The sequence below is a fragment of the Pogona vitticeps genome, chromosome 6 (assembly GCF_051106095.1).
Source record: "Pogona vitticeps strain Pit_001003342236 chromosome 6, PviZW2.1, whole genome shotgun sequence".
In the NCBI taxonomy this organism is placed as follows: Eukaryota; Metazoa; Chordata; class Lepidosauria; order Squamata; family Agamidae; genus Pogona; species Pogona vitticeps.
The window spans coordinates 42,386,692-42,400,642 of NC_135788.1; the positions used below are offsets into that span (position 1 = coordinate 42,386,692).

The window sequence follows — 13,951 nt, forward strand, 5'->3', positions numbered from 1 at the left end:
ACAATACAACATAACAAAAATAAAATACATCAGTAAGGAAACATATAAGAAATAAGGTAGTGTCAGTCATTAGTAATAATTAGAATAAAATAATTAAAAAAAATAAATATTAAATTAACTTAATTTAAATTAATTAAATTTAACAAAAAGAAAAAAAAATAAATTTATAAATTAAAAGCACGATAGCAGTCCCCACATATGTTCCAAAACCTAAGTTTCTCCACCTTGTAGCCTTGTCCTTAATATCAATGGTGGTACTAATTTATAGTCCTTGTTCATGGGGTGGAACACGCAGATCTTAATAATTAGTTCTAGGCCCACGATGTTATCCCCGGGCAGGGTCAGAGATACCCTAAGCCAAGATGATAAAGTCCATACCAATCCAAGTCCTTGGGGTTCAATTTGGGGAGCGCTCTTTCTAGATGCCACACAGCATGCGGAGAGAAGGAGGATAGAAGAGGGAACTGCCAACATGGCGCCGGCACGCTGGAACTCCGGCGTCCCACCAGTCCCGCGGTTCCCTCTGGCTCCTGGGACAACGCTGTACTCTCCTGGGTCTGGGTCGGCTCCGATCCCCACTCTCCGTCCTCCCTTCTGGGGATCCCGCCGACCTCCTGTCACCAACCCTTCAGATTCTCCGCAAGCTAGCTCCACCAAAGTATTCCCCAGGGCCGAGCAGGGATCTCCGAGCTGCAGCACACAGTCCGCAGGCGACCCGAGCTCCGTCTCCACTCGCCTCCAACCACTCAGGCTCACCCCAGGCAGCACAGCAGGACCTCCAAATTCCCGGACCCCCCGGCGACCGATCAGCCGCGATTCTCCGCGGCCCCGCGATCTTCCGCGGCCCCGCGTTTCGAGCCAGCGCCAGCTCCGCGTCCCATGCCTCAGCGCCGCAGCGGCTTCGCGCTCCAGGGTCCAGCCGGGTTCAGCCCCGCGCTCCACGTCTCGCCCGGTGAGTTAAACTCCGGTAACCAGAAAGGCACCAGGCTATCAGGAGGAGAAGGGGGACAAAGCAAAAAAGAAAAGAAAGAAAGCAGAAAAAGGTAGGAAAGGAAGAAAGGAGAAAGCGGATAGATCCAAGAGGCAGCTGGGGCGGCGGGGAGAGACGCTAACCGCCCGGCACCCACGCCATCTAGGTCCTGAAGGTTTGAAGATCCTGAAGGTTTGAAACTGTCCTTGTCTTTGCCCCCTGCTGTGAAAGGAACATATAATTCACTGGATGACCCATACCTCATCTTCCAGTTGACTGGGGCAATTAAACAGTCTTCGCCTCCTCCACCATCATAGCTGTGTTAGAGCAGGAGCAATGTTTCCTCTAAGCTACGCATGCTTACGCTTGCCCAGAGCTCTCTCGGGGTTGTGTATGGGCAGTCAGCAGCCAGTTTGTTTACTTCCCATTTCTAATGAAGCCTCGCCCACTCCTGAGCACACAGAGCGAGGCTGTCACACAGCAGGACAGAAGCTTAGAGGGAACATTGAACAGGAATCATTGGAGTAAGATCAGTGGTGGTTGTTGAGTATGGGATTCCTTGGCCAGGTACTCAGAGTCTGTAGTATTTCACTAGATGGTTCAGGCTGTGGTCACCCCAATGCTTCCACCCAGGTTTCCGCTTCATTGTTCTCTCTTACCTTCTCCTCCTCGTCCTTTTGTGCTGAGGTAGAATGTATAGCAGCTAAACACAGTAGCCGAAAAAGAATAATGCGGGGCATATTCTAGGTTGGTGGAATATAATTATGAATCTGTTGCATTGCTGGGCTTCTGAAAAGCTGCCACTTGATTCAAGGAATTGGCAAACAGGGCTATGGCATGTGAAAGCCTTTGCCACAGTAAAACTGTTCAAAATTTATGCGCTACCACAGTCTCGGTTTCTACTGCAGTAATCAGAAGAATAAAAGACAATTACAGCGGTGTCTCGACTTACGAACGTCCCTACTTATGACCATTTCGAGTTATGACCAGCTCCTGCCACAAAAGTTTGCTTCTACTTGTGACCAGAGCTTCCACTTATTAACAGAAAAAGGCAGGGGGGAAAGGCGGGAAATTCAAATTTCTAACTGTAGGCGCTGACAAGGCTGCTTCTTTGTAGCTCTTTCGCCCCAGCAGTTAGAGAGTGTGCAATCGGAGAAGGCTGCCTGGTAAGGTAAGGTGCTGTTTTCTGCTATTTAGAAACTGTTCTGGGTGTTTTTGCAGCGTGGTTTTGGGCTGGGGGGGTTATGTTTCTGTGCTGTGATGGATCTTGGGGGGTTTGTTTGTTTTTTGGTTTTTCCCCCATTTCTGATGGGTCTTGGGCGGTTTGGTTGCTTTTTGGAGTGTTTTCCCCCCATTTCCGATGGGCCTTGGAGGTTTGTTTGTTTTTTTGGTTCCCCCCCATTTCCAATGGGTCTTGGGGTTTGGTTGCTTTTTGGAGTGGTTTTTTTTTCATTTCTGATGGGTCTTGGGGGGTTTGGTTTTTTTGTTCTCCCCCATTTCTGATGGGTCTTGGGGGTCTGGTTGCTTTTGGGTCCCCCCCATTTCCGATGGGTCTTGCATGCTTCCCTTGCTTTTTCCTTTGTTCTCTTTGGATTTTGGACCTGGTCCCTTTGTTTTCTGTGCATATCCGAACTGCATCCTTTGTTCTCTGTGCATTTCTGACCTGGTCCCTTTGTTTTCTGTGCATTTCCGACCTGGTCCCTTTGCTTTCTGTGCATTTCCGACCTGGTCCTTTGTTTTCTGTGCATTTCCAAACTGCTCCCTTTATTCTCTGTGCACTTCAGACCTGGTCCTTTATTTTCTGTACATTTCCGATGGGTCTTGCACGCCTGATTGCTTTTCTCCCCCCTCCCCCTTTGGCTGGAAGGGATTGTGTTTCCAATTAGTCTTGCAGTGATTTTTTTTGGGGGGGGGTTGATTTTTTCCTTCGGCCAGAATGGATTAATTGCATTTCAGTGCATTTCAATGGGAAATGGTGCTTCGAATTACAGCCATTTCCACTTACGCCCATCTTCCTGAACCAATTAAGTTCATAAGTCGAGGCACCACTGTATTTCAAACATTTGCTTCATTGTCAATGCTAACTCTTAAGTCAGTGTCTTTGAAGGTCAGGTGAAGAAATGCATAGGTACAGGAGAATAGATACTCGAAAATAAGATTTCATACATATTCCCAATCATCACCATTTTGGATTTGGTCTTACTTCATCCGGTGATGCTAATAGTATTGCACGCTGAAGTGGACCCATGAACCACTGATTCCCAGTAAGGTATGCCCTCTTGCCTCCAAAGCTTGGAATTAGAATTTATTCTTTTGTCTTAAAATGGCATATTACTCAAATGCCCCAAACTACTATTGTGAAATATTTTTAGTAAAAGTAGTCAAATGAGGATGCTTCTTAGAACATTATGCCCAGGAGCATAAATACTCCAGAGAAGCATAAGTTGTTCATGTTCCTGTCCAATGGAGATAAAATACCTGGCTGCAGAGGTGAGGGATAGCTCAGTGAGTTAAGTATATGGTTGCAGAGTGCAAGATTGGGATTTCATTTCCCACTATGTCTCCCAGGAGAAGAACCAGGCAGTGCAGCCTTTGGCAAGATGCACAGTCCCAGGACGCACTCATTAAAAAAGAGTGGTAGATCATTTCTGAGTAATCTATACCTAAGAAAATTCTGAAAGAGGTTGCTGTAAGTCTGAATTAACTTGATGTTCCACAATTATTATTAAACATTCATTGCAGATCACATGCTCCTAACATACGCTGCAAATCATGAACTCACTGTTTTGCCCACTGCAACAATATTTTGTTAATTGTTCTTATTTGACATAGCTGCAACAACACTTCTACAAAATGCATGTTATCAATCTGGTACATGTATTTGGAGCACCTGAGTCAGATACAGGCAGACTTTGTGGTTGTTCATATCCCTTATTTCCATAACTTCATACAGTATATACAGTAATTATATTGTATCTGTTGTCCAAGAGTCCATCTTCCACTGGTGTCTAAAACTTGATAATCACAACTGTCTCATTGTTGGAAGCCATGAGTTTCAGATAAGCTTTTTTAGTCTTAGTACCTTTCAGTGAAATGATGCCTGGATACTGGGTTGAGCTTTGAGGGGGAAAAGCAGAAATACAGACAAGAACCATGTCCCTTCTCTCACTGACATGCTTACAGGTATATCCCTTTTCCTTCCATCAGGCTCTCAGAAAATGTTGCTAATTTCCTTTTAAGTTTGAAAAAAAATTGACAGAATTACAGCTATGTTTACTTAGAAATCTACAGTTGCATACAGAGTGAAAAGCAAGTCCCCTTGAATTCAGTGGTACTTGTGATTGAATGTAAATGGCTGCACACCATCCTAGTGTCAAGTGTACAAGTAGTAAAATGTAAATCTTGTTCTCAACAGACCTTTTTGAGATGATTTTTATCTTAGAATGTTGTGTATAGTTATCACAGTACCGTTCCCTATATGTCTTTGCATTATTGTTGTTTTACTGTCTTTCACTATACAGGTAACCACAATATAATTGCACTTCTTCCTTTCCTCACTGGATTAGCTTCTGACCAAAATTCCATAATTTTTTTATGACACAAATTAAATGTCTGCATAAAATCTTATTATTGCCTAAATTATCAGTTGTTAATATATGTAAGATCAAATGTAGGATAACATTAGAAGGAAATCAGATTCACATTGTGGGAAATTATTCCATTGATGTTTCAAAGTAGATTTCATACAATTATGCAAATTTATTAGATTATCAGGAAGGTTGTAACTGTGGCCTTTTAAAATAAAAGCTATTTTTGTGATGCAAATAGAAGGTGAAGCACTGTGGCTATACGGGACGAAAAACTTCTGGCATTGAATAGGACAACTTATTGCTGGACATTTAGGAGTCCCATGGGAGACAGAGCTGTTTGATTTTGTTTTCTATTTCAAAGCCAATACTAAATGGATTAAATTCTCCTGAACCATTTTACTAAGACTTGCTTCTAAATTGAAGTGATTATTGCTGGACTAAATACAGCTTCAGTACAGTCTTGAGAATAATGTAGCCATCCCTTTGACCTCCCTAGAAAAAGGCGGCTTGTGTTTTTTGTAAGTCTTTAAATACGATTCAGAAATGGAACTTTTGAAACAACTGTACTTGTTAAATTGGTCTTTTTACAAAAGTCTTTGCAGCTAATCTGTTCTAACTTTAAAAAACATGTTTCTTATAACTGAAGTAAAAGGATTTGGATTAGACTATATTTTTTTAAAAGTAAATGCTATTCCATATACCCGTATTTTTCGCTCCATAAGACGCACCTTTCCATAAGACGCACCAATTTTTTAGGAGAAGAAAACAGGAAAATATAAGCTGTTTTCTTCACTCCATAAGACGCACAGACTTTCCACTCCCCTGTTTTGTGGGGGAAAAGTGCGTCTTATGGTGCGAAAAATACGGTAATTTTGCAATAGTACTGTTTATGTAACACCTTGATTGTATTACCACAGTGCCTGATCTAGATTAGTTGTTAGTTTACAACACCTTTAGAAAAAAGTAGGCTGGTAGTGTTGAAATATCCCCAAGTTTCAACCATAGTTTCTAATGCAGGATTTAGGAGATTGTTCTGGTTTGTGTGTTAACCACGTTTAATGGTGGTGAAATTGTAACATGTAGTTAGAGTTTAAATAAGTTTATTCTTTTGGACTACAGTTCATAGAAGCTCCCAACCAGAATAGCCGTTGGGTATTATGTTTGGGGTTTCAGGGAGTTGTAGTACAAAAAGTAACTTTCTCAAGCTCTAAACCGTCTCACCACGATTGACAGCTGAGAAGGTGGTAGTTAACACAGGCAGACTGTGCACCGAAAAGAGTGGGCCTCCCTTGATGCAGATGGGATGAGCTCTCCTTTCTCCGCTCTGCCCTTGATAGTTAATGTGTGAAGAGGGGAAAGGACTGTAATCCTGAGGCATGTTTCCTGCCCTTTCTATATGTTCTCTGGCTGGTAGCAACTTGCCTGAGACTATACATTAGGTTCATTGATAAGGTGACATTTGAATTAGCTACTTTGGCTTCGAGCTCATACTGCTGACAGCCAAATTAATTCACTCTATAGTCTTCTGCTACTATTGTGTGATTCTCATTCTTATCTGAAGTAATTGGTAGAACTTCTAATGATTAACTCTCTCTCTTTGCCCCGTAATGGGTGGTGTCTTCAGGACAATAGCAACACAGTATAATTTAAAGCTAACAGCAAAAGCATGGACTTAATACTGGATTTGCATGGGTGGGCAATCCATTCTGAAATTTGCTTACTATTGAGGTGAAATCAGTTGATACTAGAACAAACAATTTCTTACTGGACTGTGTAGTTTCCAGTTTAGTAAAATCCACTTCCCCCATTGTTTGTGGTGATTTGCTAGATGTTTTTAAAAAGTAACACATATCTTCTTGTATGGTTACAGCAGCAGTTCCTATAACATAGAGTAGACAATTAATTATTCTGGTTATAGCACTATTTGTAATAGATCGTAAATGATAAGACTCCTCAGCATAGTAGTTCAAACATATGGGAATATATGGATGTGAGATCGGGTTCCGGAGTGCAGTATCAAATTATGTCCTTAGTCCCTATTTGTTATGCAGTTGATTAAAGCCTACACATTTTATCCATGTTGGATTTAGTTTTATTATCTCTTTTACATTTATTGGGCATTCAATGAGATTTATCTACATGCCTAGTATACAATTTTTTCTTTCTTCATTGTATTGATAGGAATTTAACTTTGGGAATATATACTCTTTAGTGTGACTTTCCTTTATCAATAATGTTTTTATACTTCATTATTATTATGCTGATCACTCCCTGATGTGTAGTAGAGTAAAACTTCAAACGAAGAGATTGTATCACACGAAAAACGAAGGACCACGTAGTGACATCAGCAAGACTCTCAATCAAAGAAAAGTGGAGGAATTTGCCGAAGCGCTTGAGGAAACTCTTCCAGGCTCAGCTGATGCAAATGCACCTGAACAATGGGAACATTTCAAGAATGACGTTTATAACACCACCTTGTCCACATTTAGCAAGAAGACCAAAAAAGCGGCAGACCGGTTCGAAGCCCATTCGGAGGAGTTGATGCCATCAAGGAAAAGAGGAGAGCTCTAGCAGCATACAAAGCCTGTCCTAGTGAGTACAACTTGCAGGCTCTTCAAGTTGCTCATAGCAAAGTCCAACAGGCTGCCAGGAGATGTTCTAACGATTATTGGCTTCAGCTCTGCTCTCAGATACAGATAGCAGCGGACACAGGTAACATCAAAGGAATGTATGACGGTATCAAGCAGGCTTTAGGCCCAATACAGAAGAAATCTGCTCCTTTGAAGTCTGCTACAGGTGTGATCATCCAGGACTCAGAACAGCAGATGGAACGCTGGGTGCAGCACTACTCTGAGCTATATTCCAGAGAGAATGTAGTAACTGAAGAGGCATTAAATAACATTGAGTGCCTGCCTATCTTGGAAGAGTTGGACAGCGATCCAACTTTAGCATAAATAAAAGTGGCCTTGGATTCCCTCACCTCCAGCAAGGCACCTGGAAAGGATAACATCCTTGCTGAAGTGCTGTAAAGAGATCATCACCACCAAGCTGTATGAAATCTTTTGTCTTTGCTGGAGGGAAGGTGGAGTACCACAGGACATGAAGCATGTAAACATTGTCACCTTGAATAAGAACAAAGGAGACAGGGGCGACTGCAATAACTACCGTGGCATCTCTCTTCTCAGCATTGTAGGCAAGCTGCTTAACTGTGTTTTGCTGAAGAGACTCCAGGTGCTTGCAGACAGAGTCTATCCAGAATCACAGTATGAATTTCGAGCTAATAGATCCACCACTGACATGGTATTTTCCCTCAAACACTTGCAGGAGAAATGTAGGGAACAACAATAGCCACTCTTTGTGGCCTTCATAGATCTTACAATGGCCTTTGATTTAGTTAGCAGGGACAGCGTTTTTAAAATACTTCCCAAGATTGGATGTCCACCTCGACTCCTTAACATCATCAGGTCCTTTCAGGAGGAAATGAAGGGCACTGTAGGTTTTGATGGCTCAACATCAGATCCCTTTGACATCCGAAGTGGAGTGAAATAGGGCTGTGTCCTCATGTTCGTGATCTTTTTTGCTGTCACGCTGAAGCACGCCTTTGGAACTGCAACAGAAGGTGTCTATCTCAGGACTAGATCGGATGGAAAGCTCTTTAATCTCTTTAGATTGACAGCGAAGACCAAAATCCAGCTGAAATTCATGCAGGACTTCCTCTTCGCCGATGATGCAGCTGTTGTTGCCCATTCCCCTGAAGACCTCCAACAACTCATGAATTGTTTTAGCAAGGCCTGCCAAGACTTCGGATTAACGATCAGTCTGAAGAAAACACAAGTCATGGGCCAGGGCGTGGACTCACCTTCCTCTACTACCATCTCCACACAAGAATTGCAGGTTGTTCATGACTTTGTGTACCTTGATTCAACAATCTCTGATGCTCTCACCCTAGATGTCAAACTGGATAAAGACATTGGCAAAGCAGCTACCATGTTCTCTAGACTCACAGAGTATGGCTTAATAAGAAGCTGACGGCATATACCAAGATCCAGATCTATAGAGCCTGTGTCTTGAGTATAGTCCTGTACTGCAGTGAGCCCAGGACCCTTTGTGCACGGCAGGAGAGGAAGTTGAACACGTCCCATATGCATTGTCTCTGACGCATTTTTGGTATCACCTGGCAAGACAAAGTTCCAAATAGAGTAGTCCTAGAACAAGCTGGAATTAGCATGTATACATTATTGAAACAGTGATGTTTATGTTGGCTTGGGCATGTTGTGAGAATTGCTGATGGTCGGATTCCAAAAGATCTCCTGTATGGAGAATTAGTGGAGGGAAATTGCTCCAGAGGGAGACCACAGCTGTGATACAAGGATATCTGCAAGCAGGATTTGAAGGCCTTAGGAATGGACTTCAATAGAGGGGAAATGTTGACATCTGACCAGTCTGGAGGCAGGCGGTGCATCATGGCCTGTTGCATTTTGAAGAGACACTTGTCCAGCAGGCCAAGGCGAAGAGGCAGTCCTGAAACCAGCAAAATCAGGGAACTGGACAGAGGACAGATCGTATTTGTCTTCAGTGTGGAAGGAATTTGAATTGGTCTTCTCAGCCACACTAGACGCAGTTCCAAGTCCTCTATTCAGAGCACATTACCAGATTCTCTCGAGACTGAAGGATACCTAATACTAATACTAATTATTATGTAGTCATAGACCCAATTTTTAGTTGTCATTTTGAAAACAACTGGGGCCTAAATGATGCTTTATAACTATTGATTGTGTTGTTTATAAATGGTGCTTTACCTATTTCATGGGTGGTATCCTTACAGTATTAGGTTTGGTTTGTCCTGTCTTCCCTTGCATTCACAGCAAGACTGGTGAGAGGCCTTGTTGGCCTGACTGCTGCTTCATCATAAATTCCAATCTTTCTTATCTGTTGGTCTGCTTACCTAGCTACCTTTGCTACCTCTTCATATGCTTTTGGAAGCAAGCATCTAAATTAGCTATAGCTTCATATTAGAAATGTAGCTGCATTCTACAACACTTTTACTCCTGGGGTTGAGGACAGGCAGGGAGGTTTGCATCTCAGTGAACACAGCAATCACTTCATTGGCCTTGAGCAGGAAAAGTCTGGGAATATTTATTCTATATGCAGCAACTTGCAGTTTCTTTCTAATAATGTCTTACAATCAGAGTAGAGTAATTCCATGTCAAGTGGGCAGGTGACTTGTCTCAGACTGATTTTAAGATATCTCAAGTTCTGATTCCAAAAACAAACAATCCTCATCCTCAATCTTTATTGCATCCCTCTCTCCTCTGCTTCTTTAAGGCATTTTGCCCTTAGCCTATTCATCAATTTAGTTTAATCTTGACATTGAAGAACAGCATGGAGCTGTAGGTAATGAAAGTGGACAAAACATTGCTCCATTCCATGTTCTACTTGTCATTTGATTGATTGGTATGTTTCTCTTGGGCTGCTAAAACACAGCAGCCTTAGAGATGTGTAGTTGTTGATAGTGTTTTTCATGGCTGGAGGTGGGGAGCATGCTGTTTAAATTTTGTGCTTAGACTAAAAATAAGAATGAAGCAAAAAATACATAATTCTCTTGGTGTTTAATTCATGTTTTTAAGCAGTTATATTTAAATGTTAATAACATTTAGACATAATGTTGACCAGATATGGCTGGCTGGAATCCTGACTCATAATTTCATGTGGTTTTGGTTGTTTGAATGGCAACTCTTTAGAATCAAAGCAAACATAAAATGTGTAATGTGTAATTCTTTTTAAAAGGTAGACAATAGCCCTTCCTAGTTTGTCTGTGTGAAACCTGATGTAGAGGAAATGTTAGGAGAAGACACTGTGTGATCCTTCTCACTTATTTTCTGGAATGGCCAATTCATTTATCTCATTTCCCCCCAAAATGGAACTCCGGGTGGCTCATGATAATCACAGGTGAAAGAAAACACAAAAATTAGTTGTTCAGACAGAATTACATTAAAAAAATGTTTTTGAAAGCATTAAAGACACAATTTAAAAGGCCTCCACTAAGAAAAGTACAGTACCCAAGAGGTTACAGACCCTGTTCCTCAGCAGCGAGTGTGATGCCCCAAACCTGCCAAAACAAATATTTTGGCTGTGTGCAGAAGGACAACAGGAAGGAGGCCTGTGTAAGGGAGGTGAGTGACCTCTGAGAAAACCCATAAAGACAGAGCCTTTTACACCACCGCAGAGTTCTGTTTTTTTCCACTGGTTTTCAGCCACTGTCCCACAAAGTGGTCCAGGTAGGACATGTGTTTTTCTATAGCAATTTATTAACAGTTCACTCTTTTTGATTTCCATTTTCCTTCTACAAGTGTGATAATATTCTACCAAACTTCTACCAAACATATCAGCCATAGATTATTTGTCAGTGTTCTCACTTTTTCTCAGAATCCTCTGCTGCTAGTATGCTATAAATGACAAATATAATTATAGAAAAATTTAATTCTTCATTTCTGTCATGTTTGCTGCTTCTCAGGATCTTTGATAGAGCATTTGCTGAGATGTTAAAGGTTGAGAACTACTAACATAACTGATTATTGTGATGAAGATGCGATGAGAAGTAACATGCCCCCTTATTGTACCTTGTTCCAGGCCTGCTAGGAATACATTATCTGCCATTTTGATTTATGGTTTTTGTGTTTTGATTTTTAGGTAAGCTCTGGGCCATTTTAGGAGCCTCCTTTTGATAATATATTTTTAAATTACTCTGAAAAGCAGGTTACAGTACAATAAATTACTAAATTAATAAGTTCCTAAGTTCCTAGTGATGATCCTACATTCCTGATTAAAAAAATACACTGGATTGTTGGGTTTAAAAAATGGGAGCTAGTCCAATTCTTAAAGATTAGGAATGATGAAAAATAATATGAAAAGTAATACAATGTGTAAGGTACATTTTTAAGACCAGCAAGCTGTATTCCTCTTCCAAAAAATAGTTTCCCTATGGTTGATGATTCAGAATAAAATATGTTATCGCATCAGTGTTGCTCTTTTCTGCATTTCTATAATGACACAGTAGGTGTAATAAAATAATGACTGAAATCCTATTGCACAGCAATACCTGAGCAACAGGAATTATGTCATCAGTAACAGCAGACTCACTGTTTAAAGGCATCCTGAAATCACAAAATAACCCACAACCTTTTAATCAGTGGCAAACTGTCACTGCCAATGGCATAATTCCCATTGCTTGATATTTTGACAAGTAAAATAGTTACAGTAGTAGCCCCTTATCCATGGGATCAGTATTCACCTATTCACTTATCCACGGACTGAAAATATTAAAAGAAAAATCCTAGAAATATATAATTCTAAAGATGAAGTTACCAGAACTAGCCTCTAGAGGGAGCCAGGGACCATGCTATGTGTAGCATTTGCTATAATCCACATTTTTCAGCATCCACGGGGGGTTGGAACTGGTCCCTGTGGATACAGGGGTCCTACTGTATCTACTGTCAAGTCACTTCTGATCTATAGCAAGCCTTGCCAGAGTTTCCTAGGTGTAAAGTACTCAGAAGAAGTTTACCAGTGATTTCTTTTGATGGTGCTTTGGGACAGTGCAACTTGCTTAAGGCTATGAAGGCTGGCCTTCTCCCAAGAAGCACAGTGGAGAATTGAACTTCTAACTGCTGGTTCTCCAACTTGCTAAGCTATGTAGGCAATTCTGAATACAGAATTATGTTCTTAAGTCATGCTGTTATATGTATACAGTAGGACCCCCGTATCCACGGGGGATTGGTTTCAACCCCCCCCATATGGATGCGGATTATAGCAAACATCTCCTGCCCCAGATCAGACACCCTCCCAGCCCTCCCCAACTATCCAGAAGATACAGGGACAAAGCCCCTCTCACTCTAGTCCACACAAACCTGATGCTTACCCGGAGAAAGGGCAGAGCATGGAGGCCACTGTACGCACTCTGGGAGAGCCACTTACCTGCATGCTGAGCTGTTCGCCAGCATGATCTCAGGCCTCAATGCTAAGAAATCCAGCTGGAGACTGCTTCCTGCCTAGATCACCCAGCACTGACACTTTTTAAAAACTTCCGAGTAAACCACCAGGCAGGAGGAGCTGCCACCTCCAAAGAGAAAGACTGCAAGAGGAGAAGTCTTAAGCAGCCAGAGGCCATGCTGTGTATTCTTCATAGCACCATCTCTCTGGCTGCCTCTAGTGGCCAGTTCTGGTAAAATGTGATTTTTCCCCCCTACAACATTTGCAGACCATGGATAAGTGAATCAGCAAATACTGATCCAACTGATAAGGGAGTCCTACTGTATTTGTATAGTTTTTTGTCTGTGATTTGCCCAATATATTAAATGCTGAAATAAGCTGGAAAAATTTCCTGCTGTGCAGAGTACCTGTTATAGTTCTTGTAAAGTACAATGAATTTTCAGTTGTTTTAAATAAATAGCATTTTCTTTTAAATTAGCGATATGTTTGATGTGAAGGTATGGCATAATGAGCATAATGACTGATGTTCACAAATACATTATTTTGGGTTCTTGCAACATGTGTCCGTGGCTGCAGTCCTTTTGAGTAACTATACTTGCATAACTTGGCATTATGCAAGCGGCAGCGCTCATCATACCAAGACAGAAGTGCTGTTCACAAAGCACCTCTGCAGGCACATCCAGTTGGTTCAAATGGGAACCAACAACCGATTGCATGATCAAATTGCACAATCCTTTTTGCTTGGGGGGGAATGCCTGGCATATTTACACAAGTGTAAAGTTACTTTGCATCTGGACAATCAAGATTCTGACCTCTATAACCTCATATGAAAGAAGTATAGTGCAAGAAATATATATCATTATATTTATAATATCTCACTTACAATATCCTTTTTATCCTCAGGCAGGTCATACTGTCAGTTTAGCAGTATGCTGATAACATTGTTACAATACTGTGCCCAGACCTTAGTTAGCGATTTACATGTTTATAAGTTTAGATTGTAAATTTTATCTAACTTTGCCAAATTGAGTAATGAAGCATTGGTTGCATTACAATTTGACTGATTGATTGATTGATTGAACTTATGTACCACCCATCTAGTCACAGGCCACTACTCTGGGTAGTTTACAACAGTGGTCCCCAACCTTTTTAACTCCACGGACTGGTTGGGGAAGGTGGGCCACCCCTCGCGTTCATGTGCACATCCGAAGGAGCGCAGGCGGGTGCACACAGGTGCATGCACAAAGGAGCGGGGGTGGGCGCTCGTGCACATGGGTGAAGGGCAGAGTGTACGGGAGGCACTCACGTGTACTTGCAAAGGGGGGTGCTGTCTCGCACGTGCATGTGCAAAAGAGCTGTGCGGGGGATGGGAAGGCATGGAGGGGGTGAGAGATCTGTCTCT

At 41.8% G+C, this 13,951-nt stretch overlaps 1 protein-coding gene across 5 annotated transcripts in view; it reads left to right on the plus strand.

The window, feature by feature from the left end:
• Window positions 1–13,951, plus strand: part of UBE2E1 (ubiquitin conjugating enzyme E2 E1) — an 87,094-nt gene that overhangs the window by 55,584 nt on the left and 17,559 nt on the right. The window lies entirely within an intron of this gene.